General features: G+C 43.0%; 1 long non-coding RNA gene across 1 annotated transcript in view; it reads right to left on the bottom strand.

The window, feature by feature from the left end:
• The window catches only part of LOC146862855 (uncharacterized), a 165,837-nt gene that overhangs the window by 79,583 nt on the left and 61,211 nt on the right, over positions 1-25,043 (bottom strand). Inside the window, exon 2 of the long non-coding RNA XR_014978190.1 lies at positions 3,888-3,969. This is a non-coding gene — a long non-coding RNA (uncharacterized LOC146862855). The remainder of the gene's footprint in view (positions 1-3,887; positions 3,970-25,043) is intronic.

Below are 25,043 nucleotides of genomic sequence, written 5' to 3'. Positions count from 1 at the left end.
CAATATTGCCAATTTTTTCACTGAAAAAGTGAAGACAATATATAGTAAATTTGTTCCTACTTTGCCTCAGGACTCAAATCTGTCTGTTACAGGTACGAGATATATGGATGCCTCCCCTAATATAGTGCAAAAGGACTCCGATTCTAACACAGTGAAAATTTCACAGTGGCCTCTCCTTAATGAAGAATCATTTAAATATTGTCTATCCAGGGTAAACTCGGGCTCCCCTCTGGACCCTTTACCAGCCAACATTCTAAAATCACTTTCCCCAACCTTATTGAGACTCTGTAGAGATCTCCTAAATACATCAATACGTGAATCACATGTTCCAATGGATTGGAAACATGCGATGGTGATTCCGTTACTGAAAAAACCCAATGCCGATCCTTCGGTTTTGGTGAATTTCCGCCCTATTTCACTTCTACCAGTATTTTCTAAAATCTTGGAAAAGCATATCAACTTTCACTTAACTACCCATATTGAAAAATCGGGATATCTGCACCCCTCCCAATCGGGTTTCAGAACGCACCACTCTACTGAAACTACCCTTTTGGGAGTAACTGAAAAATTGCGGCAATGCTTAGATCGGGGTGAGACCATGGCGCTCATTTTATTAGATCTGAGCGCAGCATTTGATACCGTGTCTCACCCTATCTTGCTGAATTCTCTTCAGTTAGCAGGTGTTGAAGGTTCAGCTCTGCTTTGGCTGTCCTCTTTTCTGAGTGACCGTTCATTCCAGGTCTTTTCTTCTGGGGTTTGTTCCACCTCTCGAGCATCTGCATATGGAGTTCCTCAGGGCTCTACTTTGAGTCCACTACTTTTTAATATCTATGTGCGTCCCCTTGCTACCATCGTTGAGGACGCAGGACTCACCCTCTACTCCTATGCAGATGATACTCAAATAATCTTTTCGTTATCCTCCTCTAAAGACAATACGATATCTTCTTTAAGGAACGGTCTACTCCAAGTTTCGAAATGGATGAATACCAACTGCCTGAAATTAAACGGGGATAAAACGGAGGTCATCATCTTGGGGAAAGATAAACATCTCTGGAATCATTCTCACTGGCCTCAAGAAATGGGTTCATTTCCTCAGCCAGTTACCCAAGCCCGTAATTTAGGCTTCATCATTGACAGCCAACCCTCTATGAGGCAACAAGCAGTAAGCACGGTGGGAACCTGTTTTTCCATATTACGATGGCTGCGGAAAATAATTGGGATACTTCCTTTCTCTACACAAAGAACCGTAGTCCAATCCCTTATAATGTCCCGATTGGATTACGGGAATATTCTCTACTTAGGCTGCAACAAGGAACCTGTTAGGAGGCTGCAAATGGTTCAAAATTCTGCAGCGCGCCTTCTTTGTCATATTGCGCGTAGAGCCTCGGTTACTCCTTTTCTGCAGGATCTTCACTGGCTCTGCATTAACAACCGCATTAAATTCAAAGCTCTTTGCCATATTTTTAAAATAAAACAAGGTGCAGCTCCAGTATATTTACGAGAACTCATCTGTCCTTACATACCACACCGCGCTCTGCGTTCCTCTACCCAGGGTAATCTAACACTTCCCAGATTTAAACTGACAAGAATGGGCGGACGCTCTTTCTCGTACCTCGGACCGAAACTTTGGAATTCCCTTCCTAACCATGTGAAGTTGGAACCCTCTTATCTAAAATTCCACCGAGACATTAAGACATGGCTCTTCATTCAGCAAATGGCCTAAATTACCTAGTCTAAATTTGAGACTTATTGCGCCGGGAAACCCTACCAGGGTAGCTGTGCGCCTAATAAATTTATTATTAATAATAATAATAATAATAATTACTTCCATGGAGACTTAATTGCTCCATTATGCGAACGCCATCTTTTCCTCCTACGCTCTAGTCTTCTTTGTAGCGAGTATGCAACATGCGTACATACTTGCACTGCTTTAAACCAGCAGAAGCCCCCTGCACTGGCAGATACGGTTCCCGAGCGGCACCCAAGTTGGTGTGAGAAGCGAAGTCTTGACGAGGTAAGCGCTCGCTGGCTGCCCATTTTCACAAGCAACCATTAACGAAGGGGCTTAAAGTACTCCACGCTGAGGCACATTATGAACCCTGCCCTCAGCTTTATCCAGCATTCTACTAAATCTGAATATGCTCTTTTTAACAGTGTGTGACTACAGACTTCACTTTCCACAGGACGTGCCATGAAGCAATGGCTGAAAGTTTTATATGTACGTGGTGTGTTTTGTCTCTGTCTGTGTATACTTTTGTTATGACTACTATGTGTGTTACAAAACCTATATCGTTTGACGACTCGTTTGTCTCAATTTGGGAGCTCACTAGATTTGCCACTGATAGCTAGTTTGTAGATAAACAAGTCACAATATGTTTTTTTTCATCCTGAAGGTGCACACGGAAGGCACAGAGTATAGAAGACATCGGGATCGCTGATTTCAAGCTGTGACCCTGATTTAGGAAAGTTTCATTCTTTTTCTCCTTTTTGTATTTTACAGAATCGAAAAAGTACAAACAAGGTTCAGGTGGTATTAAGTTTGTATGGATGTATGATGTTACAACGCATGCTTTTACAACGCATGCTGTTACAACAAAATTTTTACAACGCAAATGCAGTGACAACGCAAGTCTTTACAACGCAAGTCTTTACATCGACTTGCACTAGATGGCCTGCTAACATTAAAAAAGTGTAATTTACTATTCTAACTCCAGTCCACGTAACAGTAGGGAAGGTGTTTGGATAGTAAACTACACTATTTTTAATGTTAGCACGCCATCTAGTGCAAGTCGATGTAAAGACTTGCGTTGTAATGGCATGCGTTGTCAATGCATTTGCGTTGTAACAGTTTCGTTGTAATGGCAGTGCGTTGTAAAAGTTGTGTTGTAAAGGTTGTTCCCCGTTTGTATGCACCTGCCTAATGAATATGTAATTTTGAATGTTATGGTTAGTATACAACAGCAGGAGTGGAACTAGGCATTACACAACCATATGTATGAAGAATAGCCGAGAGGGGTAGGCTAGAAACATGTCGACCATTAGGAGGTAGGAACCTTACTTCCCTATGTCCTATTATTTCCCCTGTTTTTAACCATACCGACTAGGGGTCGGAATAAAATAGTCATTACCCACTAGCCATGTATTTTAAAAGTTTGTCTTCCTTTTTTCCCCCCACTCCTCCCTCACAGACCAACTTGTTTCCCATAGTCAAAAGAAAGTGCTCCCGCGTAGTTCGTTTGGTCGCACCACACCCCGTTCCGCAGCGGAAAGGGAAGGACCCTATGATGAAGCATACCATCAAGGGGTGAGGGTTTCACAGAAAACTTTGTGTTTTTCTCCTGAGTATGAACTAAACTTTCCTAAAGTTGGGTTGGGTGTCCCAGCTCTTATCCTCTAACACCCTCTGTATATTTTGTTTGCGTGTCCTTGGACAGTAGCCTGAGCCCCGAGAACTCGATCTGTACAAACACACAGGCACATTAGAAAACCCACCCCTATCCTGTGCAGTGAGCACTACCAAGAGCAATGTCTATTTGTATGTTTATTTCACATTTAGCACAATGTATTTCTCTGCACCTTGCTGCTGGTGTACAAAGCATGTTGTGGTTCAGTTTTGTTGGGATAATATTGACATATTAAGCAATTTGTTTTTACCAGATAGCTACCATTGAGGCCAGTTGTGCTCTCACGGTCACTGTTAAAAAAAGAAATATATATATAAACGTCGCAAATATTACGTAGGATCTCGACGACGTCCGGTAGCCATGTTGGGCTTGGCCTTGATATTTAAAGCCACGCACTATTTCTAGAAGGTGCTTTGCCTCAAGAGTTCACTATGTATGGCAGCAGCTTGGGCTGCTCCACTGGACAGGTCACCCTGCACTTACCTGAGCATTGTAGAAGGCTCAGGATGCAGCGCAGTCTCTCTTCTAATCATCTGTTACGAGATCGAAACCAGTAGATCAAAACCTGTAGAAGGAAAGAGCAATACAGTGAGTACTAAAGAACAATACAGTAAGTACTAAGACAAGCAGGCACCTGGTACCCAACACAAGTAAGACTTTGGCATCACTGATTAGAAGTGAATTCTGGAATAGCCACTGGAACAATTGGGACGGTGTTTTTGTATGTTCATTATATTGATCTTGTGCATATAACCTTGTGGTGCTAAAGGGTGCGAGTTTATTCACAAGAAAAATACTGACTAATACTAACCTGGTGTACTTACCTGAATTAACAGGAACCACTAGCAATGTTTAGCGGTATATAAGCTTGTGAGCATTATTAAGTACCAAATTTGCATACACCTCTGACTACGCATTCTACATCCCTAGGTAGAATTACAGACAGCCAAACTACGTCATGCCAGGACTGACAACAGGATGTCCAAAGCAGAGCAATTGATCGAAGGTAGGAACATACAACCATTAATTGCTCCCAGGACAATGCTACAGGGTGGGGGACTGAAACATAGAGAATTCAGTGAACTTAGGATACCATCCTTTTTGACTGCAGGTCAACAGTTGCATGATGGGCATCAATGACGTCCAACCACCAGGCCCTCTTACTTGACTCCTACCGAACATCCCTCGCGTCACTTCAGAAATCGCAGGCAGTAAGGTAGGGTGGGAAGAAGTTGGTCCATAACATCGCTGTGAACCAAGCTGTGTGGGCTTTCGGGTAATCAAACATTGTAGTGCCCCTTGACATAAGGCAAAGCCCACAGAGATTGCTTCGCCCGGATGCTATGGATCAATCAGAAGTCTCCTTCCGGGACATAGCCATTGTGCTAGTAGAAGAACAATGAGCCCTGCCATGGTAAGTTAATTAGAACCTGCTTTACAGCAGTATTTGGGTGGCTGGCCGTGAAACAGCTGAAATGCAAAGCGGAAAAGACGGAGCTACTTTTCTTCGGCTTGGATGCAGAAATACGACTGCAGTCCTTCTGGCCACCTGACGCTCCCATCTCTGTTATCAAAAATCAGGTGGTGAAAAACTTGGGCTTTAAATTTGATAATCAGCTGCTATTTCTCACCAAAGTAAAGTCAGCAGTGGGGACTTGTTTAGAACTCCTGCGTCTTCTCCGGAAATTTTGGTAACTGCTTTCTGTGGTGGCCAGACAACAGGTGATTCAAGCCCTGATCATATCTTGCGGCCAGTACTACTCCCCCGTGATGCTCACTTATCAAACCTCGGAGGAGGAGTCTACACTGGCTTCCAGTAAGTAAAAGAATCATCTTTAAGACATTACTGGTGACTAAGAAAGCCTTATACGGAATGGGCCCTGGCTACCTAAAACGCAAGATCTCGCTCTATGTCCCACACAGAAATCTCCGTTCCTCAAATCTCTTCCTAGCCAGCACTCTACATATTAAAAAGGCCAGGTTGGTGGGTAAGGCCCTTTCCTTCCTGGGCCTGTCCCTCTGAAACAAACTGCCCCATACCTTCAGAAGCATTTAGTCTACATGTTTAGTTGTTCCAGAAAAAGCTAAAAAAGTGTTTTTTCTCCAGCCCATAATTTCTTCCCATGCCTCCACCGATACCTTTCAGCATCCAGCGCCAGGACACTCCTTGGAGTAGCAGCTGCACTTTACAAATACCCCTACAGAGACATAGTGCTAGCTGCCATTCAATCAGAAAATGCTGCCTTGTGGCTTGACCTCACCACTGTTCAGTCCCAAGTTCAGACCCACAAGCAACATTGGGTGTTGCCACTGCCAATACATCCGAATAAACCAGTGATTAAGCCCCCTGGTTTTCATGTTCCCTCTGGAGCCACTCTTCAGGTGGCACTCCACTGACTCAGGTTCAGGTGATTAAGCCTTCACCTATCCCTTTCAGTCCCCCAGAGCGGTTCTATGGGGACAGTAGTAAACTCAGTATTTTTCTAAACTAGTGCCATTTACATTTAATGGCTCGGCCAGGAGCTTTTCCTAATGATGCCTCCAGGATCGACTTTGTGCTGTCCTATTTAAGAGGAGATGCTGCATTATGGTTGGTTCCTTTGGCGGAATGAGATGACCCTCTTTTGTATGATTATAGGCAATTTAAGGAAGCCATGAAATGCTTATTCACCAAGCAAGCCTTTGTTCAAGCAGCGGACAATGAGTTACCAAATTTGAAGCAAGTATCCTCTGATCTATTGCATTACATCACCACGTTTAATAGATTGGTCATAGAAGCAGAACGGCCAGAAAATAAGAGTGTCTTCATTCTACAGGGGAATTAAGGATGACTTAAAAGATCTGTTGTCCCAGATCTTAGATCACCCTGACAACTGTGCTGAGTTCATTGATCTGGTAGTTAAATTGAACTATCGTTTATCCGAAAGGGGAAAAGGGGAAAAGGGGAAGCAAACTGACTATAGAGTCTTTGTTGTCAGAGGTAGGAGTAGCAATAAAAATGACAATTCAGGTAAGGCCGATGTATCAGACCTGATGCAAATCGGAACCACTCAAAGCCCACTTACAAAGGAAAACAAGGATAAGCAGAGAAATCTTAACCAATGTCTTTATTGTAAGACATCTGGACATTTTATCAAAGAATGTCCTACTTGCCCAATCAAATCTCATAGCAGTTAACCAAATGTCTCACCAACTACTGAACTGACAGACTTGTCATCCAGTTTGGCCTCTAAAACACTGCCGCTCGCCACTACCATGCCCTACCTTTTCATTAGCTCTGTGAAGCTCTCATCTGGTTGACAAATCTTGTGGACAGTGGACGCTCTCTTAGACTCTGGAGCCACTGGAAATGTTATAGACACCGGTTTCCTTCATGCCTTAGGATTTCAAAGAAAGACCAGAATCAGTAAGTGCCTTAGATGGGAAGGAATTGACATCTGGTCTAATCCAATGCAAATTGAAAATCTTGTAATGAGTTGCGAACATTCGCATTCTGAATCCATCAGTTTTGATATTATAGATGCCCCACAATTTTGTTTAATTTCTGGTATCCCTTGGCTCATCCTACAGAACCTTCAAAATGACTGGAAGACAAAGACTGTAATCTTCTCCCCTGATGATTATTGCACCAACTCCTGATGCCAATGCCCTGTTACAAACTAAACAATTCAGGGTCATGACTTCCCCAAACTGGTAAACAGCACACTAGCACCCGAGGGGGTACCTGAAGAATACTCTGACTTACTGGAAGTCTTCGACAAACAAAAAGCAAATACCCTATTACCAATATTACTAAATATGGATTATGACTGCAAGATAGATCTAGTGCCAGATTGTACACTTTCCTGCAGTTGTATATACACACTTACAGAAAAAGAGAGTGAACATCTTTGTGCATACCTGGATGAATACTTAGCTAACAGGTTAATCCAGCCCTCTAAATCCTCTGTGTCATCACCCTTGTTCTTTGTTACAAAGAAGGGAGGGACGTTCAGAATATGTATCGAAACAATTAAGAACCACTACCCCTTGCCATTAATGCCTACTCAGTTGGACCAGATTAACGATGCATCCAACTACACAAAACTTGATCTGCATTGGGCATACCATCTTGTGCGAGTCTCAAGGGGTGAAGAATTGAACACTGCGTTTAGAACTAAATGTGTTCTTTACGAATATCAAGTCATGCCTTTCGGACTCTGCATCGCCCCCGCAGTCTTTCACTTTTTCATTGATGAGGTTCTGAGGGATTTCCTGAATATCTGCTGTGTGGTCTATATTGATGACATTTTAGTCTACTCAAAGAACATGCCTGGCCATGTAAAACAAGTAAGAGCGATCCTCCAACAACTAGAAAGGCACTCCCTGTATGTCAAATTGGAAAAAAGCAAATTCCACACCACCGAGATCCTTGGTTATATTCTTCACCCCTGAGGCATTGAAATGGACCCAAAAAAAGTAAAAGCAGTTATAAATTGGCCTAGTCCTACGTCAATAAAACAAATCCAAAGCTTGCTAGGATTTGCACATTTGTACGGGAGGTTTATCTCTGACAACATAACTCCTATTACACGTCTGCTCCATAAAGGGGTCAAGTTTGAGTAGAATTCTACAGCTGAAAAAGCCTTTCAGGAACTGAAAATAAAGTTAACAACTACTCCCATATTAATGCACCCAGATCCAGCCCAGTCTTTTATCATTGAGGCAGATGAATCTCAGTACGCAATGAGGGGAATATTGTCCTAGAGAAACATAGAAACTGGACAAATGCACCCCATTGCTTATTACTCAAGAAAGTTAGTACCAGCAGAGATAAACCACCCAATAGCAGGCTGGGAGGTATTAGCCATAAAACCAGTGTTTGAAGAATGGTGACATTACCTACTATGGGCCAGGCATCCAGTTACGATCCATACAGATCATTGGAATTTACAATGTTTATGATCTGTAAGAGCTCTGTCCACTCAACAACTCAGGTGGACAATGTATTTTTAATGATTTTAATTTTATAATCACTTATCATCCAAGGAACGACAACTCCAATGCTGATGCTTTGTCTCGGATAGGAGAAAAGGACGCATATGAAAAAATTACTCAACCATAACCAATTATTCTATCTTCAGGCAAGCGTATATACTGCAGAGTTCCAAGATGATGTAAAAAAGAAAGCTCAATTGAAAACACCAGAACAATGGCTACACTTATACCCACTTCTAGCCTTTCACAAAGGTTTACCTTTGATACAAGACAAGATATCCATACGTAGTCAGGAATTGCAGCTCACTGCTATAAAACTCAGTCATGAAAGCCTCCTTACCACTTATACTGGGATTATAAAACAGTACTAACCAGCCAAACTTCACTTCTAGTGGCCCTCCATGTTTGATGACATACAAAAGTATGTGGAAACCAGCACCAGCTGTGCTCATGGTAAAGTATCTCACCAAGCCCCTAGTGGATTGTTGCAACCCAACTCCATTCCACCACAATTCTGCCACACGGTTTCACTAGAATTTATAGTGGAATTGCCTCCAAAGAAATTCAGATACCCCACTATTTTAACTGTAGTTGACCACCTAATAAGAATGGCTCATTTTATACCCCTGAAGAAACTTCCTGCAGCCTCAGAATTAGCCTCTGTATTTATGACTAACATAATGTGCCTGAATGGCATTCCTTCATCTCTGATCGTGGAACCTAGTTCGTTTCCCATTTCTGGAAAGCTTTGTGTAGGTCATTAAACATGGAGATCCGTCTAGCCTCAAGCTACCATCCCCAGACAGGCCTAACTGAAGGCACTAAGCAAACAATTGAACAGTACCTAAGATGTGTCTTGTTAGATTGTGATGAAGAGTGGGCTGGTGTATTATGGGCCATAGAATTTGTTTACAATAATGCCGAACACACTTAGCTAGGGATCTCCCCATTTTATTGTACCCAAGAATACCATCAAAAGGATGTCCCATAGGATACAAGTAGCACCACACCAGTCGCCGCAGTACATGATTTCCACTATCATTTACGAGCCATCCAACAGCAAGATCAGTACCATTTGGCTATGGCCAAAGAATCCCAAAAGCGAATCACAGACTGCCACTGTACACCACAGCCATAGTATTCAGTTGGAGATTTGGTTTGGCTGACCACCATACATCTCATACCGAAAGGAAAGCGAAAGTTTCTGCCAAGCTTCATATTCCCTTTCATAATCCATACCATCTTAAATCCAGTGGCTATACAACTGACCTAACCCGACATATACCGGATTCATCCGGTATTCCACATTTCTCTATTGAAACCATATCAACCAGCAACTAGAAAAACCTTACCTCCACCACCAAAAGAGGTGGAAGACAAATACGAGTACGAAGTATAAAAACTCCTTGACTCTAAACATATCTGTTCTAAGCTGCACTATCTATTGTAGGGGAAGGGATTGAGCACAGAGGAACGTTCCTGGGAGCCACTAGCACATGTACAACACTCACCATGCCTGTAGCGAGCCTTTTACTCCCGCTACCCTGATAAACCTCGAGCCATTACTACAGTCTTGGGGGGAATTCGATGGTGGGGTACTGTCATGATCCTGGAGTCCTTGGACAGTAGCCTGAGCCCCCAGAGAGTGATCTATACAAACACACAGACACATTAGAAAACCCACCCCTATCCTGTGCAGCCAGCACTACCAATAGCAATGTGGTGCATCAAATGATGTCTATTTGTATGTTTATTTCACATTTCGCACCATGTATTTCTGTGCACCTTGCTGCTGGTACAAGATCTGTGTATGAAGCATGTTGTGGTCATTGGTGCGGCATCAAGGTAATTATTTTTTAAAAAAAAATGAAATTACAGGCCTGATGGGTTCCTGAGTGTGACTTTTATGCTGCTGCACTCGTAAACCCGACCACACCTAGCGTGGCTTCTGAGAGGCGGCCCAAAGCAGGAGAGTGCAGAAGACTAGACCGTGTCATCTACATCGGCCCATCACCTCACATGCTTGGGGTTGTTTGCACCGCGCGCCCGAGAAATGGACGTGTTGCTGCAGCCACAATAGTAACTATGGTAACACTTAATATCATGCACCTTCCAACAAATTAGTGACAAACAAGTCCTTAATCACTTTCTTGATTACTTCTCAAAATGTAGAATGATGTCTTCCTTTTGTTTGATAATCAAGTCTCTGAATTATTTCTAGAACTATTAATTCAGCTTTCAGTGAATTGCAATTTTTTCAAGTTATCATATTTTTTTCTGAAGTGCAGGATTTGTCTCATGAGATACTATCAATGTCAAAATTGAAGTACAAATTTAAGAAATGTTATATCAGTCTCTCATTGTATTCTTTTGTGATTAATTTTCTTTTTGCAGGATTTTACCAGGTTCAGGATGTGGTGCTGGAGTTTTCTTCTGAAGACAATATTTGTCTTGCATTTCCATTTCATGTAAGTTGGCTTTCTTGATTTCCGATTAGGGGCCATGTGAAGAGCGGGCTTGGTGCTGGAGATGTGCACACATCCAGAAACTAAGCCAAGCAAGGCCTTGTGGCTCGAAACTTTGTATGTAGCCAAGATGGTTGCTGATCACATGATCGTACGGAGATCTCACATATTCATGCATGATGTCGCATCCAATATCTACTCTTGCTTCAAAAGTTTGCAAGCTCCAAAACAAAGTAGCTCAAGGATAGATTACATATTTTTAACCCATAAAGTTTTGAAACACATGAAACAGGCAATTAGTCCTATCCTTATTTCTGACCGTGCCCCTGTCATAGTTGACTTAGATATCCTGGCAAATGGTTCTTGTTCTAACAGCTGGAGATTAATAATGCTTTATTGACTGACAAACTTTTTGTTAAAGAATGCACCATTTGTTTACCACAGAATGCTTTTGAACTAATCTTGCTACTCATACTGCAATTAATTTAATCTGGTATGCATATAAAGCTCTAGCTAGAGGTTTTGATATCAATTATGTTACATCTAAAAACGTACTTATTTTTAAAAAAAGGCCTTGTTACTACAACATATAAAAACTCTTGAATAGGAATATTTCTCCTCTAATCACAACAACACTTCAGCCCACCTAACCAAAGCTAAATTAGATTTTAACAAAAAGTCAGCTGAACATGCAAATACATCCTTTTTAAAAGTAAACACAAAATTCTACGGCGGACGTAATAAATCAGGTAAAATGTTAGCCAATTATCTACAGGAATCTAAAATAGATGTCATATCGGACAGTGGTGGAAATGGATACAGCAGTGATTCAAACATTTTAGAAGGTGTTATGGAATATTACAACCACTTATATACCCCTGAACATAATCCATTGCAAGATGACATGGAAGAATTTTTTAACTCTGTACCTAAAATTCCCACACATTCTGTTGACCATTCCTCTTTAGAAACAGTCATTTTTGGTAGCAGAGATTCAAACAGCTATTACTAAATTACATAAAGATAGGTCTCCAGACCCAGATGAGTTTTTTGTTAAATTTTATTCAACATTTTCTCAGTTATTAGTTCCAAAACATATATTTTTTGTTCAAGTTATTTTTCATCAGGTGCTGCACAAGGTACTTTTGTTGAGGTGATGCTTTGCATAATTCCTAAGAAAGATGAGGACCTTTCTCTTTGTGAAAATTATAGACCCATTTCCCTTTTTAACACTGATTGTAAGATCTTCACAAAAATATTGGCATTATGCATCAATCAAGTTATTCCCAATTTAATTGGAATGGAACAATCTGGATTTGTAATGGGTATATTTATTACTGGTAATTCTAGGTCTTTTATTTTTAATTATTCACCAGGAATCCAAAAGCCATGACCCTCACACCAACTTGATGCTGAAAAAGCCTTTGACTGTGTACATTAGGTTTTCATGTTTCGAGCATTAAAGTGGCCCAGTTTTAATTCTCAAATATATCAGTTTGGTTTATTCCACACCTACCATTTTTGTTAATGGTTTACAATCCCCTTATTTGCATTTGCATAGAGGGACCTGGCAGGGCTGTCCACTATCCCCTTTACTTTTTATGTTCTCTTTGGAGGCATTTTTAGAAAGAAATTGTTGTACTAGTGAATCTTTGGGATATAAGCATGCAGACATTGAGATTACATTTTCTACAAATGCAGAAGACTTTATACTCTTTGTATCTGACACTTAAGTTCCAATTCCAGAACTTTTCAAGATATCAAAGGAATATACTATTATATCATGATACAAACTGACTATTTATAAATCAAAATTCATGCCTCTTAACAGGCATTGTCTCAAAGAGATGTTTAATGAATCTGGTTTAAACTGGAATTCCAAGCATGTTAAATGTCTTGGTATTCTATGCGGTAACTCCATTAAGGATACCATCTCTATCAACCTTGCGAAAGTTAAACACAAGCATTTACAATGCAATAGGTCTTGCATTACTGATAGTTTGAGGTGTTGGCATTGCGAAAATTAATGCAACGCCAATAGCTCATACTTTCAGTAATGCAAAACCTAGTGCATTGCAAATGCTTGCGTTGTGAGCCAGGAACCAGCATTGTATGTCTCAGTGCAGTACCACAAGCTGCTCCTAGAGGTCCCTAGTGAGCAAGGCACCAGCACTGCTTGTCTAGGTGTAGTACCGCAAGCTGCTTATAGAGGTCCCTAGTGAGCAAGGCACCAGAACTGCATGTCTGGGTGCAGTACCGCAAGCTGCTCTTAGAGGTCCCTAGTGAGCAAGGCACCAGCACTGCATGTCTAGGCGCAGTACCACAAGCTGCTTCTAGAGGTCCCTTGTGAGCAAAGCACCAGCACTGCTTGTCTATGAGCAGTACCGGAAGCTGCTCCTAGAGGTCCCTAGTGAGCATCATAAACTTTTGGTCACATATGGTACTGCACCCTGCAGAAGATATGGTAAATCCACCCTATCCATAATGCATTGCATGCAAGACAGTACCACGAGTACATTCAATTAGCTATGTCCATATATACAATTAGTTGCTTTGAAATGTGACAAAATAATTATTATATTAATTCCTGATTAGGTTGTACTCTATGTGGAGCTGAAGAAGGGAAATTTATAGAAGTTCTAATATAAATGTGAAATGTGCTATTGAGTAAAGTAACTACTGCCAACCTAGTTTAGGACCAAGTGAGTGTCCTGTCTGAAGGCCTTTAAGAAAATAGTGCCTTGAGGCTGTAATTAAAACCTAGAGTGTAACAACACATGTAACAAGGGGCGTCCTCATGGGAGGTTACAAGAAGAGACAAAGCGGTACTAAGGTGGGACTACTAAGCCTAATTACCAATGAAAAGCCACCATTTACACAGGACAGGGACAGGATCCAATTAAAAAGATGGGTGGAAAGTAGGCAGAGCATTATGCCCGTATCCTGAATACATATGAATCGAAACAAAAGAGCAATCCATACGTCTCTATGAACTGGGTAATAGCTAATCAGCTTCAGCCCAATCGTTCACAAGGTACTCATTTAAACAAGGCTTTTTCACTTTAGTAAATATCTGACTTTTTGCAATGATTCGACCAAAGGCCTAAAATGACATTTTACAATCAATCAATTCAAATTAATTTGCACATTTCAGTGTCTCCTTGATTCTTTAACTGGATAAAAAGTAGCCCAAACCACCCCCCCCCCCAAAAAAATCCAAAAATAAAAAATAAATATGTATATATATATATATATATATTCGCGCTCCAGTATCTCTTTGTTTGATAAAGAAATAAAAGCACTCACGGGTGGCGTGTACACCGGTCTTTTATTGCCAGAACAAACGTGTTTCGGCGGTCTGCCTTCTTCGGTGTTACCGGCACACCGTAAGCAGCCGTCATTTAAACATCTCTATGTGCCATAAACATAAACAAAGAACAGCTTCAATGTTACGAAACTAGTGATGCCATTTTGTAACATGTCAATTCAGTTATATATATGCATTGCCAACAAAAGAATCTGAAGGCCTGAGTGATACAATACATACTGTTTTAAGTTATCGATTCATTAACCGAACAAACTTGAGCGGTAACCATATCGAATAAGATAATCACCGTTTTCATCAAAATTGATGCCGTATGTACCTTAATGTCTATTACTTGTTGTACTTATGGCGTCAAGTCTTTTTATAACCATCAATCATGCCGTGTATCGGCAGCTATCCATGATATATCCAGTTTGCACATGAAAAAAAGGGGGAATTAAAAAGAGCTAGCACAACAGTCATTATACAATTAGAACACAATCATTTTCATATGAATTTCATTTCATCATTACCAAACTGTCTCCCTAAGTTCCCAAATGTACTGATAATTCCTCATTACTATTCAAACCAAAGGGAAACTTAGTTTGCAAATCAATAATGTAACGTGATTCCAACCTGCGTAGTTTCTTAAGGCGGTCACCTCCTCTAATATTCTCTGGAACGTGGTCAAGGCCAAAAAATTGTAAAACGTTTTTGCTGTTAGGATGTTTTTCATCGTAGTGCCTTGCTACAGGATACGATGCATCACACTTCACAATTGCCCTCCTATGTTCAAGTATTCTGATTTTCAGAGGGTGACTGGTGCTGCCTATATAAAAAAAGCCACACGGACAAACAAGGCAATAAACCGCATAGGAGGTGCTGCAAGTTAAAAACTTTTTAATTGGTCTTTTTAAATTGATATTTCGTACTGTATATGTTAAAACTCTCTTGCTTTGGTTAGTGATTTATTGAAATTCAGATGTAGCAATCAGAGACGCAGTAACCGTGACAACTTGACCAAAGAGGAGAAGCAAGCTCTTGATGATTTACTACGTGATACATTGATTATAATCAAGCCTTCTGATAAAGGCGGGAACGTAGTGCTACAAACCAGGGAACAATATTGTGGTGAAGCTCTAAGACAGTTGTCGGACAGTAAATACTATTTGAAGACCACACGGGAGATCTATCAAGCAAGTGTATGTAGCTATGAGACTCTGATCAGAAAATGGTATAATAGATCGATGTTGGGTATTGAAGAACACTTATTTTTAAGGAATACTACTCCAGTGGTGGCAACATTTTACCATATTCCGAAAATTCATAAGGATAATGAGAGACCACCGGGTAGACCAATAGTATCTTCTCAGGGTAGCCTAACAGAACATATGTCTATGTTCATTGACCATTTTCTGTTTCCATTTGTGTTACAACTGAAATCATATGTAAAAGACACCAAAGATTTTTTGGGCAAGATCAGTAGTCTAACTTGGGACTCCAGGTACAAACTGATGGTATTGGATATCACCAGTTTGTATACATGTATAAAGCATGAAGATGGTATGAAAGCTGTCCAATTTTATCTTAACAAAAGGCAACTACGATTTGCAGAACATAATTCCATGCTTATGGAGTTCACAAGCTTTTGCCTCTCTAATAATATCTTTGTTTTTGAAGATAAGTACTTCAAACAGATCTCAGGAACGGCAATGGGCCCCTGCTTCGCCCCCAGCTATGCCAACTTATTTGTAGGCTGGTGGGAGGAGCAGGTGCCCAGAACCTATGAAAAGGGTGACATCAAAGGTAAAGTGACAGCATGGTACCGATATATTGATGACCTTTTCATTGTTTGGGAGGGTACGTCTGAGTCAGCCAGAGGTTATATGGAGAATCTTAACAACAATGATTTAAATCTGCACTTTTCGGGTACAGTAAGTCCAGTGGCAGTGGACTATCTGGACCTGAAAGTGTTTGTGTCAGAAGGCAAGTTAGAAACAGCTCTCTACCGCAAAAGTACAGCAGGCAACTCCATTCTTTTTGCGACCAGTAATCATCCTCCCAAATTAATCCAAAGTATTCCGTATGGGGAGCTCTTGAGGTTAAAAAGGAACAGCTCTAGAGTGTGCGATTTTGAAGCAGCTGCTAGAGATTGCATATCTAGATTTCGAGTAAGGGGATATGGACAGGCCCAATTGGACAACACACTGAAAAAGGTTAGGGGGATCCCTAGACAGTACCAGGGGAGGCTGGTGCATAGGGGCGAGATGGGCGTCGCCCTCCCACCCTGGGGGACAAAAAAAATGCCTGATGAAAAACACTGAGCAGCTAGGAATAAATTGTGCTGGCTGCTAGTGCTCAGTGAACAAACATGTACAAAATTGGGGTTTTCTTTAGGGGGGTGTGGGGGTATGGCCTTTGCTCTGCAGTGTCTGCACATGCTTTTGGCTGAGCGAAGATTTCTTCGACCTAGAGCCAGAAAGCAGGGCAGTGACGACACACTGGTGGGTGCAGCCTGTGTCTAACTAGCAGAATAGCATTTCGATTTTGGGCGTTATTCCCTTGGCCCAGGGCGGAGCTGGAGGCCCTCCATTAATTCCAATGGCCGAGGGTGGAGCATTCCGGCAGGCTTAGAGTTTGTGGGGGTGTGGCAGTGGCCTTTGTCTCCTCCACCAGACCCAGCAACAGTTGTTGTTGTTCAAGGGATTGGTTTGCTGGGGCCTGGGGGAGGAGTCGAGTAGACCAATTCCAGAATTTTCCAGTTTCGTATTGCCACGCTCGCTGTGCACTGCTGCAGTCCTCTTGGTACCAAGTCGACGAGGAGCCCGGTTTATGATGAGAAGTTGAACATCGATCGAGCCACTGCCAGCCAGGTCGAGCATGTCATCACGTCGTCGTCGGTAAAAGTTTTAAAACACGGGGTAAGTGAAGTCAAAGCTGTAAACTTAAAGTCTGTCTGTCTCTCTCTGTCAGTGAAAGTGAAAAAACAGAAGCGAAGCGAGTATAATGATGAACGAAGTACAAACCCAAACAAACGGAGGGCATCTGGTGTGTGTGGCACAGGCATATTTCCGCAGAGCAAAGTGCAGGTCAGGATTTAAAAAAAAAAAAAACGGGAGAATGCCGGGGCCTTGATCGGGTTTGGGCTTTGGAAGTGTGCTGCTGCAGGCCCTCTCTCTTCCTGCCATTGCTGCGCTCCATGCTTCTGAAATGTAAGAAAAAAGTGCATTTGCGTTTCAAATGTCCAGTCCTGCACTGCAGGACTGGACATTTGAAACGCAAATGCACTTTTTTCTTACATTTCAGAAGCATGGAGCCGCGCAGCAATGGTCTGACCCTGGGTCCCTCGCTGTTTTGTCGATTTAATGGAACAGCAGGTCCTTCACCGATCTGCTCTTCCGGCTTTTTGGGGCCACTATTTCTCCGCTGCATTAGTGTGACTCCCTGAGTTGGTGCGTGCCCGGTGTGGAGGACTCAGTGCAGTGAGTCAGTAGATGACAGCAAGCATTGCGCAAGGGGATGCATTGCAAGGTGCTACAGTTGCTACTAAAAGCAGGGCCAGCTTTAGGGCGGAGCGACCGGTGCCACCGCACCGGGTGCTGGCTTCCTGGGGGCGTCGTGTTTGAAAGTTTATCATGCCTGCTGCAGCGTTTCTTTTCCCTGGCAATGACCAGGCCTCACATTAGTGTCAAGATAAGTTGTGTGATTAATTATCTTCCTGGAGAGAGATGAGCATTTAGCATAGTTGAGGTTTTGACTTCGGTGAAGTTAGTGCAGAGGGTTAATGTGCCTGCTGCAAAGAAAACAGAAGCGAAGCGAGTATAATGATGAACGAAGTACAAACCCAAACAAACGGAGGGCATCTGGTGTGTGTGGCACAGGCGTATTTCCGAAGAGCAAAGTGCAGGATTTTAAAAAAAAAAAAATCGGGAGATTGCCGGGGCCTTGATCAGGTTTGGGCTTTGGAAGTGTGCTGCTGCAGGCCCTCTCTCTTCCTGCCATTGCTGCGCTCCATGCTTCTGAAATGTAAGAAAAAAGTGCATTTGCGTTTCAAATGTCCAGTCCTGCACTGCAGGACTGGACATTTGAAACGCAAATGCACTTTTTTCTTACATTTCAGAAGCATGGAGCCGCGCAGCAATGGTCTGACCCTGGGTCCCTCGCTGTTTTGTCGATTTAATGGAACAGCAGGTCCTTCACCGATCTGCTCTTCCGGCTTTTTGGGGCCACTATTTCTCCGCTGCATTAGTGTGACTCCCGGAGTTGGTGCGTGCCCGGCGTGGAGGACTCAGTGCAGTGAGTCAGTAGATGACAGCAAGCATTGCGCAAGGGGATGCATTGCAAAGTGCTACTAAAAGCAGGGCCAGCTTTAGGGCGGAGCGACCGGTGCCACCGCACCGGGTGCTGGCTTCCTGGGGGCGCCGTGTTTGAAAGTTTATCATGCTTTTGAAGCACCACCTGCTGCAGCGTTTCTTTTCCCTGGCAATGACCAGGCCTCACATTAGTGTCAAGATAAGTTGTGTGATTAATTATCTTCCTGGAGAGAGATGAGCATTTAGCATAGTTGAGGTTTTGACTTCGGTGAAGTTAGTGCAGAGGGTTAATGTGCCTGCTGCAAAGAACGTGTACCCAGTAGATTACAGAGTGCGTATGATGTAAACAGATCAGCAGGTTACTGCTTTCAAAAGAAGCATCCTTTTGTTACTTGCAATTTATAACTTAAAGTCCTAATATAGGATAGTGAGCTATTTATTTTCATCCTAGACCTGCATACACACTGCAAAGTATACATTATTAGAGCATTGATTGATGTTGCAAAAAGGGTTAATTTGGCTAGAAATCGATTCTTATTAAAGAAAACTCCCAACTATGCTGTTTCTTTTTCGACTCGGAGACTAGTTTGTGCTTCTCCACACCAAGCACTCTAAAAACTATTCTGCCTACCAATATGGATGACATGTGACTCCTACACTTTTAGTCCTTTGGCTTATGTAACATTTCCTATACACTGATTTACACACGTATGATTGGTATGAGTGGTGCTGTATAACTAATTCAATGCATCTGAGAGAGTGTGGTTATGGAGACTTGGTCACTGTTAAAGGGTGCTAGTGAGAGAATCCGTGGTGGAGATGGTCATTGGGGGGGCGCCAACAAACATTGTCGCACAGGGCGCCACCAGCACTAAAGCCGGCCCTATACTAAAGCTATCACCGTGACGGCGGTAGAGTCCCCTACAGGTTTCTCCGCAACGTTGGGCTCGCCTCTTGTGCCTCAGATCAATCGCCAGTAGGGGGCTGCTTACCGTGCTTCCCAATTCCCATTCGCCCAAGGACCACCGCTGGGGCCCCTCCGTCGCGATTCTGTCCTGCCCCGGGCCCCGCCAATGGGTGCATGTGCACTTCAATGGATTCACATCAGTGGGATATATTATCGGCTTCATTGGCACAATCAACTTGGAAATTGTCATTTTGTGTGTCTTGAAATGACTACCTCTGGAAATTCGACGCCGGCTTTCAGCATAATTATGTTTATCCCTCAGAAGCATGCCTTTGGTCTTTGAATGAAATCGTTTGCACTCCATCTGATCCTTTGCAGCGGGGAAACACTACACCGCAAATATTATATTAAGAAGCTTGATGAAAATTGCATGCAAGTGTGTATTATTAGGCATGCTTTGTTCGGGATATTAGCCTTGTTATTACGTCTTTTAGTGTTTGATGAAAGGTGGCACTGTACATTGTACGGAAGTGTAAATCTATTCACGAGGCAACACCACATTTATTACAGTACCATGACCATTACGCACTGTAATATCCCGAATATGTATGCATGTGTGCATTCTTTTATCAATACACAACCGGAAAGTGAACCAAAGCAAATTAGAGTTTGAAACAATAGCTGCATCACATTCCCAGAGCTCTGGATGAAACGCGGCGGAGCCACATTAAACCCCACACGTCCGGCTAATGCCAGTGCCACCCTCGCACAGGAAGTAGAAGCGTTGCAGTGTTTTACAATTATTGAATAGGCATGGCCGCCACTCCATTCTTTGTGACAGATTGTAGCTCTCATGAGCCTCACCATTACAATGAAATAATGAATCTCATTCTCCCTCTTTGAAAGTCCTTACTTTATGAAGGTAAGGTGCATGCCTCAGAAACAGGTAACTGCACTATCCCTTTAAATGTCTCACCTCTTTTTGGGACTTGGGCTCCGGTCTCCTCTGGGCCACTGCAGTGATGTAGGGTGTAATATTGGTCTAGCGGGCAGGTGAGCACAACCAAGCCGCCTCAACCTGGGACACTCGTGCCTCTAAGTGTTCCGATGCCCCCAGATGGACGACTGCGCAGGTCGGGTAAATAGGGCCTCACCTCAGGCGTGGCCAAGTGGACATGGCGTGCGCCTCTCTCGGGCTTCGAGAGGTCACCGATTTTTGCTTGCAGGAATCGGGACGGGAGGCGGGAGACTAGCCCTGAAATCGGTAGTCTCCAGCCTGAATCGGGAGGGTTGGCATGTCTGCAATGATAAACGCGAACCCAAACAACGGAGGGCATCTGGTGTGTGCACTGTGGCATACATGCCAACATTTCCGAAGAGCAAAGTGGGAGATTTAAAAAAAAAAAAAATCGGGAGATTGGGGCCTTGAATCGGGTTTGGGCTTTGGAAGTGTGCTGCTGCAGGCCCTCTCTCTTCCTGCCATTGCTGCGCTCCATGCTTCTGAAATGTAAGAAAAAAGTGCATTTGCGTTTCAAATGTCCAGTCCTGCAGTGCAGGACTGGACATTTGAAACGCAAATGCACTTTTTTCTTACATTTCAGAGGCATGGAGCGCAGCAATGGCAGGAAGAGAGAGGGTGATGCAAGTACTGTGAAGTGTTGTGCCCCCGAGGAATCAGGTTTTTGCTTGCAGGAATCGGGACGGGAGGCGGGATACTAGCCTTGAAATCGGTAGTCTCCCGCCTGAATCGTGAGGGTTGGCATGTCTGCAATGATGAACGAACCCAAACAACTGAGGGCATCTGGTGTGTGTGGCATACATGCCAACATTTCCGAAGAGCAAAGTGGGAGATTAAAAAATCGGGAGATTGGGGCCTTGAATCGGGTTTGGGCTTTGGAAGTGTGCTGCTGCAGGACTGGACATTTGAAACGCAAATGCACTTTTTTCTTACATTTCAGAAGCATGGAGCGCAATGGCAGGAAGAGAGAGGGTGATGCAAGTGTTGTGCCCCCGAGGAATCGGGTTTTTGCTTGCAGGAATCGGGAGGCGGGAGACTAGCCTTGAAATCGGTAGTCTCCCGCCTGAATAGGGAGGGTTGGCATGTCTGCTATTGTGCATTGATTTTTAAATATAGGCTCACGACTGCCTAAAATATTCCGTGCTTCAAAGGGTAAAATAGACGTGAATGTGTGGCTTACATATGATCAAATCCAAATGTATACATATATTTATTTGCATATCTAATATGCAGCAAAGTGTGTACCTTAGTTAGGTTTGGCTGGAAAATCCATCAGAGTGTGTGGGAGTGTTTTGATTTGACTTACTGTGACAACAACTCTAGTGTGAGGTATGTATTCTTTGGCTTGCTAATATCCCCCATCAATCAACCTCCACACAGATTTTTTTTAAGGTCTGGTTCCCTATTTCTGGTCTCAAGGAAAGACATCTTTGGTGATCAACATTAGGCGATTTGCAGAATATTTACTATATAAATAAGTGTTTTGTGTATGTCAAAAGGGTCTGAGGTGCTCATTCATTCACGGGTCTTTCAGTAAAGCACACTGCACAGAGCTCTGGGCATTCCACAGGCTGGACAGGGCATTTGGCATGACCCGGCCCCGCCAATAATTTGGTGAGTCTGACTCCAGTGAACTGGACTACTAACTTGCCCCAAGTAGGTATTAAAAAACCTGAACTGGACAGTGTCTGAAGTGTGAACCGTGGGTGTGGCCTCAGAAGAGTGAGGAGGCAAATGTAACGTCCGTCATCGGGTAAGTGGCTTCTCGCCCCTCCATAGACGTGTGAGCGGCGTGTGCTGCAAGGTAGATCGGCGGCTCAATGCACCTGCAGCGACGACCAGGGTGAATAAGCACAGTATTTGTCTGTTGATTTGCACCCGTTGTTGTATAGCGCTGCGAGGCCAGTATGTACAAAAGGAGGTGGTGATGGATGGAGCATCAGAACCAATCGAACACTCACACCCAGTCAACAGATCTGGGTTTGATCCATCACCGTTCTTTAGCCCACTCTGCCACCCCAGTTCAGACATGGCCATATGCAAATCAGTCTGACCCTGTGCCTCATGGGAACAGTCCAGCCCGAACTGCCAAGCCATGCCTTCCCTGGACCGGAAACAAGCTTCCTAGGACCGGTTTCTGGCATTTCAGCCGTCTTCAGCCAGGCTTGCTTGAATCCAGTGGCAAAGTGAGCAAGGGACTCAGGTCTGAGCATACCCTGCCAACTTATGGCGAACAAAGCGGTACAAAAGGAGGTGGTGATGGATGGAGCATCAGAACCAATCGAACAGTCACACCCAGTCAACAGATCTGGGTTTGATCCATCACCGTTCTTTAGCCCACTCTGCCACCACAGTTCAGACATGGCCATATGCAAATCAGTCTGACCCTGTGCCTCATGGGAACAGTCCAGCCCGAACTGCCAAGCCATGCCTTCCCTGGACCGGAAACAAGCTTCCTAGGACCGGTTTCTGGCATTTTAGCCGTCTTCAGCCAGGCTGGCTTGAATCCAGTGGCAAAGTGAGCAAGGGACTCACGTCTGAGCATACCCTGCCAACTTATGGCAAACAAAGCGGTACAAAAGGAGGTGGTGATGGATGGAGCATCAGAACCAATCAAACACTCACACCCAGTCAACAGATCTGGGTTTGATCCATCACCGTTCTTTAGCCCACTCTGCCACCCCAGTTCAGACATGGCCATATGCAAATCAGTCTGACCCTGTGCCTCATGGGAACAGTCAAGCCCGAACTGCCAAGCCATGCCTTCCCTGGACCGGAAACAAGCTTCCTAGGACCAGTATGGGCACGGCAAAAGGCATACTGCTGAAAAACAGTCGGCGCACGATAAAAGACTGCATAGTGTCTCTCGCCTAAACCCACAGACTGCCCTCTCCATAGGGGGTTGCAGGTCTCATAACTGGCTCTGGTCGGCAGTAGCTGTTCGCGTCATTTGCACGTGGTGAAGTTTCTCTTTGAATTTGGAAGATTCTGCCGTTCTGAAACAATCCATAAAAACCAGGTTTTTTTTCAGTGCTACTTTACTCCAAAGTGACCACTTTGAAAAATATGAAAAATCATTTCCAAATCAAATACTCAATGAAACTATAAAGGCATAGCCCATGCTAAACAAAGAAAAATTGAACTCTGAACTATCAATCATATATGGGAGGCATGAATTTCGAGGAGCTAGTGGTGCCATTCCCTTATTCGGTTTATTTGTTGAAAACAATCTACAAGAACCATTTTCAGAGACTATGAATCTGTTGAAGATTCTGATCACCACACCCATGACCACAGCAGAGGCCGAGAGGTGTTTTTCAACTCTAAAGAGAATAAAAACATTCTTAAGGAACACTATGATAGAGACTCGTCTGAATGCATTGGCCATGTTGTCTATGGAACAGGAACTTATCAGAGACATTCCAGAATTTAATAAGCGTACCATAGAGAAGTTTGTCACTCTTAAAGATCGCCGTGCAAAATTTCTGTACAAAAAGTGAACATGGTTGACACCCAATAACCTTTTTGGAGGGGTTTGACTCATACAGCTAAATCCCAATGACACATTTTCAGCATTTTCCTAGTGCTTTACAAATCCCAATCAGTTGCTGTTATAAGCTTTTTGTATTCCTCTAAAAGTTTTGAGCACTTTTCATTTTTCTGTCTTTTGGGTTTGCACAGTTATTTTTCTGTGTATGTGGTCTTTATGTGCCGATGCTGCTTAAAAGTTTACGTTTTATAAAGTACTGTTACTCGTTAAATATTGTTCCAATATAAAGAGTGGAAACCAAGCTTTGCCACTTTAACATATTTGTGTTTATGTAACAATATTTTCTTAACCATGTTAACCACTTGGTGTGGTTTTATTTATTTGTTAATGCCAAATTAAAGTTTACATGTTATACTTCACTTTTCTTTTGTACATTACGGGCCTCATTTATGAGGCCCCTTGCGCTGCCGCAATGTCTCTTTTTGTGATGTTCCGTGGTGCAGGATTTTTATTTACGAGGCAGCACTAAGCCACTTTTTTTGGCTTAATGCTGCCTCGTAAATATGTTCCCCTTTAACGCAGTTTTCTGCGTGCAATGTGTGTTGCTGGGGGCATTCCCAGCAACATCCATGGCTTTTTGACACTGCCCCAGATTTACGAGAAATCGGTAATCTGAAGCAGCACCAAAAACTTGGAGGTACAACGCGCAAAAATCTCTTTATTTTGCCTCATTTTTCTTTTTTCTATGCATATTGCCTTCTGCAGCACACAGGGAAAGAGGACAACGCCTCTTGTAATTGCCCGCAATGCAGGCACCAGTGCACCATGGTGCAACAGTGCCTGCATTGGCGCACAGCAGCTTATTGTGTGCCGGTGCATGGGGAAAGGACAGGAATGCGCCGTATCTGCTGATAGATACGGTACATTTGTGCCCTTTTCTTTTGCTGTAGGGCAGCAGGAAGGCCTACTGTTCTGCCCTACAGCAAAACCTCATAAATGAGGCCCTAAATGCAAACTACTTTCTTCACTGATTTCAATTTTTGTTCTTGTAATGCTCTACATTTATGTTTTATTATTTATGTTTCAATTTAAAAATTAAACTTGTGTTAACTCCTTTTTCTCTATTGTAAATTTTGAAACACTTTATAAACCATATCTGTCTTTT

Source organism: Triturus cristatus, chromosome 2_2 (assembly GCF_964204655.1).
Source record: "Triturus cristatus chromosome 2_2, aTriCri1.1, whole genome shotgun sequence".
NCBI classification, from domain to species: domain Eukaryota; kingdom Metazoa; phylum Chordata; class Amphibia; order Caudata; family Salamandridae; genus Triturus; species Triturus cristatus.
This window is presented reverse-complemented; position numbering and strand designations above follow the sequence as displayed.